The sequence below is a fragment of the Fukomys damarensis genome, unplaced genomic scaffold (assembly GCF_012274545.1).
Source record: "Fukomys damarensis isolate Sample0158 unplaced genomic scaffold, DMR_v1.0_HiC HiC_scaffold_20, whole genome shotgun sequence".
NCBI classification, from domain to species: Eukaryota; Metazoa; Chordata; class Mammalia; order Rodentia; family Bathyergidae; genus Fukomys; species Fukomys damarensis.
This window is the reverse complement of record NW_022900932.1, coordinates 382,127-387,886: the sequence shown is the minus strand read 5'-3', so window position 1 is coordinate 387,886 and position 5,760 is coordinate 382,127. Positions and strand designations below refer to the sequence as shown.

The following is a 5,760-nucleotide window of genomic DNA, read 5'->3' as shown; positions in this document are numbered from 1 at the left end:
TCCACCTCCTCCTCTCCTTTTGAGCTATCTCTCTAGCCCTGTTCTCTTGTTTTGAGGGAAAAGTGTACAATAATGTCCAGCCTCACATAAACACTGAGTTGAAAAAAGGATTCTTTTTAATAGCTTTTCTAATACTATGGTGGATGTTCATCATTCCCTGATGATACAATAAAGCTATACACGTGAAGATAGTTTGTTAAAAGTTAGTTATAAAAAAAGTAGGTTATAATCTGAGTATCTTGGACTATTTCTGTTCGGTTAGATTAAAATCAGTTGAATGGGTCTTGTTTAGTAGATGATTTTTATAAATGATGATTATTTTACCAAGTATGCAGATCTCCCCAAGTATTGACTCATTTCACGACAAATTATCACACAAATTACATCTGTAAATGTCACCACAGATCCCACCAGAAGAGATTCTAAGTTTTGGGAAGCTGTGCAGCCTAAAGTGGTAGATTTCTAATTTTCCAAAATTCTAATATTTTCTTTGAAAGCTTAAATTTTATATTGTTGGAAACAAATATACCAGTTGCTTTCCTTTAAGTGACAGGATGTTGCTCAGTTTTGAGAAAGCATCTACTAAACATTCAAATCTATTTGATACCCCGGATAATTTCCTCTCATTTTTTCTTGTGGGGTCTCTGGGGAAGGGTTGGGATGATCTCAGGGCTCACTGAGGCTACCCAGGGGCACCCCAGCCCTCCTCTGCCATGCATTTTTTTAAAGTGACAATGGTATTTAAGAAAGAGGCTCACTCAGCTCACACAAATTTCTTTCCCCAGACAAGCAGTATTTTGGAATGCAGCATAAACTCTTCTTGTCTACTTTCCATTTTGTCACACTAAATGGTCCACAGACGTAGAGTCAAAGATGATTACTTAACACGGTTAATGTTTACTCTTTCAGTTGAATATTTGAATGTGACATTGCAGAAACTGATTCTTGGTGAGAAGAATTATCTCAGTACACAGGCCAGCCCAAGGAGAAAGGTGAATATCATCTTGGTGAAGATGAAATGAGCTTGGCCTCAGCTTAGATCCCATCAGAGGATCGCGTATGACTTCAAGGATTCCACAGACCACACTTCAAGAATGACTGTTCGCTCAGTGGTTCCACCACCTGTCTCACAAGTGCCAGGTCCCGAATTTGATCCCCAGTACAAAAAAAAAAAAACAACAACAAAAAAACCCGAAAAAACAATAATGACTGTTCTGAGTCTCCTGCTTGGCCTTGGACTCTGCTTCCTCTTCACTCTCCAGAATCCCTTTCTCTGCGCTGCACCGCCTTCCAGAACTTAGTGTCGAGCTCTGCCTCTGGACTCTTCTAGAAGACAATTGATGCCCTGAAAACCTGGTTTCTCAGTTCCCTCGTCAGAAGACTGGGGTGGGGAGGAGAGTTATTTCCCATTTGGAACAGGAAACATTTTGGGTCTGAAGGCCCCAGACATTCACTTCTGACCCGCTTGGATTTGTTACACAGAACCTTAATACATATTCGTATCCCAGACAGTGGTGAGCTGTGCAGTTCACAGGAGAAATAATCCTGGCTGCTTCACTGCGGATGGCGTCAGTGAACCGACTCGAGGCCACAAAACAGCAAGAGATGTGCTGTCCGACAGAACTTTGTGCAGTGAAGAAATTCTTCTGTATCTGTGCTGTCTAATCCGGAGCCCCAGATGTGGGGCTGTTGGGCACTTGAGATATGACTGTGGCTGAGTAGCTGGCTTTGTATTTATTTACTTTCATGGTATTGGGGGCTGAATCCAGGCCTTCAGCATTCTGAGCACACGCATCCCCAGTCCCTAGAACTTTAAATTTTCTTTAATGAATTTAAAAAACCTTGTGTGGCTAGTGGCTGTCATATTTCACAGTGTATACTCTTAGTTTCCAGTCTCCCATAAAACATACTTGTACTGTGGGAATCTTAGAATAAAGTGTATTAAAAGTTTCTTTCCATGAAAGTTATGGACTTGTCTCTGTGGGTCTTAGACAAATCCTTAAAATACAACATGCTCGAGGATGTTTGGGCCGGGGATTTAGCTCAGTGGCACCATGCCTGCTTCATGAACTCAAGGTCCTAAGTTTAATCCCTGAAACCAAAAGAAAAAAAGAGAATGCTTAGCTGATATGTATTTTAATAACTTTAGTAAGACATTAATCCATACCTAAAGAGCATTTAAAAAATGCTCCTGACCAGGCTGGTAGAGTGCCCAAGGTTAGAGTGTTCCCATATATCATAAGATGATTTTTCACTTTCTTAAAGTTAATATTTTTAAATCCCTATTTCCCATTTGGAAAATGATTAATCAATATTGCAATGCAATGTGAAATAGAAAAGTGGGAATGTCAAACAAATGGATTAGTAATAAATAGGTGGGGAAAATAACTAAAATGTGGACCAAGAAATGGAAATAAAACTTAAAATCAGGTGAAAGTAAATGATAGTAGTATTCAGAGGAGTATATGGAAAATCCACAGTTACAAAGGTTGCTGGGATTCAAATGGGTATAACATTTTTGAAGAGTAGTTTAAAAATGTTTTCTCTACCTTTCATCCTTCTCTCTCTCTCTCTCTCTCTCTCTCGTTCTTCTTTCTCATTTTTTTTCCTTTTTCTGGTTCTGAGGATCCAACTTAGGACCTTGCACTTGCAAGGCAGGTGGCGGAACCACTGGACTAAATCCCCGGCCCTCTTTCTTCCTTTTTGAGACTGGGTCATGCTATGTTCCCCAGGCTGGTCTCCACCTCCTGGACCCAAACAATCCTTCCATCTCAGTTTTCCTAGTTGTATCCAGCAAAATTTACTCTTTTATTTTTATTTGTCTATTTTGGTACTCGGGACCTTATGCTTTTGAGGCAGGCAGCGGCTCCACCATTTTCTCTTTTAGAAGAAGATAATACACATATTTTCAAAAAATATGTAACAAAATGTTCTTTGAAATATGGTTTATAAAACAAAAGAATGGAAAAACCCTAAATGGTACAATCAATACAGTGGTAAGCTATGAAAACTGGAACACTTAATATGTCTCGGGCAATCACACCGTGTGTTGTGCTGATTGAGTCAAATGTGAACTCCAGGCAAACCCACGAAGACCCCAGCATGTGATCCCTATAAAGACAGGGATAAGAGGCTGAGCGGTGAGCAGCGGTGGGACCAAGGGCCTTCTCGCAGGGGTGTTGCTGACTCGTCTTCCACGGAGGCCCTGATCATCAGGTCGTGGGTGTGCTCTGCACCCCCAGCAAGCAAACTGCTCTGGAGCACTCTGTGAGGAGGGTGTGTCACCGAGTGCTCAGGAGGACGTCAGTGCCTTCACCGCCTCCCCAAAGCACATCCTCCAGAGGATGTTTCAAGGCTCTGATGGATTAGGGGCTCATCCAGAGACCCTGTCACAGGTGAGCTAAAGTAGAGTCTGGTGATAGAAAGCTTTCGTGGTCACGAACCAATAAACGTTTCTGAAAAGTCACCATGATAAATGTAAAAATCATTATGAATTATGAGGGGAAATTTCATGACACCATGAAAGCAGATAACAAGGAGACTCAACAATTCCTCTACCTCAATGATCAATTCCCGCCTCAAGCCCACTTCTCATTTACTCTACATTCTTCCTCACCATCCCTGATCCTATAAAACAAAGTAGTGGGCAATGTGGGGACTTGGCTGAAGGTGAATGGTTAAACTGGGGGGCAGAGGCACAGAGGCTCTGTGAGGAGTGAATGCTAAATAAGAAGTTCAGGTTAGTGGAGCTTGTTGGTTGGTCTAGTGTCCTCCCTCGTTCCCCAAGAGATCTGCCTAGCCTTGAGACAGCTCCCTGCTCAGACTGCATTTCTTCTGCTTGTTTTCACTGACACTAGTATGCTAGATAACAGCTGGAGAGTTCTTGGCTTTAGGGCTGCTTCTGGGTATCTCTCTATTGCTGGGAACTCTGGGTTGAGATGGTCTCTCTGGGCCCTTGGTGACTAAACTAAATTGTGTCTCTGAGTAATAATTCATCCTTTATGCCTCCATGATCGCACACTGTGACAGGTAGAAGAAATCTGAAAACTTCAAGGGGCAAACAACATCAGCAACAACAACCCCAGAATGCTTGGGTGCTAAAAGTCAGTGGAGCAATGATTTCCAAATTCCAAGGAAAAAATATTTTGACACAAAATTCCACTTCAAGTCAAATGTAAGTGGTAGGTAGCCCAAGCTTTTATCTCTAGTACTGGGCATTGAACCCATTGTCTTACACTGAGGTACATCTCCAGCTTTTTTTATTTTTCATTTTGAGGCAGGGTCTCAGTGAGTTGCTAAGTTCTCCGGGTTGTGCTGGAACTTGCAATCTTTCTGCCTCAGCCTCCCAGAGTGCTGGGAATACAGGTGTGTGCTGCCACCCCCAAGTTTATATATGTTTTTAGAAGCTTCACATCTTGCAATTCTATTTTCTTTTCTTTTCTTTGTTACCTGGGATCAAACTCCAGATCTTGAGCTTGCGAGGCAGGTAGGTAGTCTGAGCTAAATGCCCGGCCCTTACAATTTTATTTTCTATGTTCCTTTCCTCAGCACACCACTAGGTAAAGTGAGAAACAAAAGTGATGGAGAAAACAAAAACCAAGGAGCACATAGGTCCAAGCAACAGAGGAGCCAGCACAGGAGAGGCCAAGGCTTCCCGGGCCAAGGGGGAGGAGGCCCTGGGGTCAGCTGCACCCAGGGTGCAGCCTCCTGCCCAGGAGTGGCAGGGTGGGGCTGGGGGACAGGTGTCTTCAAGGAGGTGAAGCTGGTAGAATCCTCTATGTGATTCAGTGTATTCGTGGAGATTCAGAGTAGGAAGAAGAGTCAGGAGATTTGGTCACGAACACAACAGATATTAAATAGACGAAGGAACAAGATACTAACTCTTAGGAAAATAAAACTGATGCGGGAAGGAGAAATAGGGCTAGGGTGTCGCTCAGCGATGAGTGCAGAAGGGCCTGACCCACGTAGAAAAAAAGAAAAAGTAATCACACTCTGTTGTGAGTACATTTACATGTGCATAATAAGCTATTCCCTGAACACCAAAATTATAAGATAAATATATCGGGCAGGGGGCGTTCGGGAAAGAGCTGATGCACTCAAAATGACATAAAAAAGAAAGAGCTCTGTAAACATGTTGTTTACAGGTACAGAAGTAGCAAAAAGAGAAGCAGAGAGGTCTCGGGTCAGAAGTGGGGTACAGGGGACATGGAGACTTTGGTCTTCATCACATCACAAGCCCCGGAGAAGCACTGGACATTTAACTGGGTCCCTGCACCCATTTACAGAAATGGACCTCAGTGTGTAAGAAGACTGACAGAGAGGAGGCTCCGAGGTGGGGAAGGGCTGAAGGAGACCTGGGAGCAGTTACTGTAAGGAAATCAGTTTCGTTGTTTAGTTTTATGGCAGAAATTACGGCACATTTGGTTTGGGAATGGCTGAGCCAGTGGAGAGAACGTGGGTGACACAGGGGAGGGCAGAGCTGAGCTTGTGCCCAAGGGCAGAGGGGCCTAGGAGAGAGGTGGGACTGTGGTCACTGGTGAGAAGGCTGGGGACGGCTACCGGGAGTTGTGGGGCAAAGGGCAGTTCTCCTGGAGTCTTTTTTTCTGAAGAAGAAAAAGAAGAAATGCTTCATCTAGGAATGGGGATAAGAGGATTGAGGGGAGGGGAGGGAGCAGGGAGGAGAGTGTGGAGACGCACCCTCCGGTGATGGGAGAGTAAAGTGACCAAGAGGGTGGCCTCTGGAGAGGGAGAGGGCGGGGC

General features: G+C 43.8%; 1 long non-coding RNA gene across 1 annotated transcript in view; it reads left to right on the top strand.

Moving 5' to 3' along the window:
* The window catches only part of LOC104875718, a 2,774-nt gene extending 824 nt beyond the window's left edge, over window positions 1-1,950 (top strand). The window contains exon 2 of the long non-coding RNA XR_784150.2: window positions 910-1,950. This is a non-coding gene — a long non-coding RNA (uncharacterized LOC104875718). The remainder of the gene's footprint in view (window positions 1-909) is intronic.
* The last annotated feature ends 3,810 nt before the right edge of the window (window positions 1,951-5,760 follow it).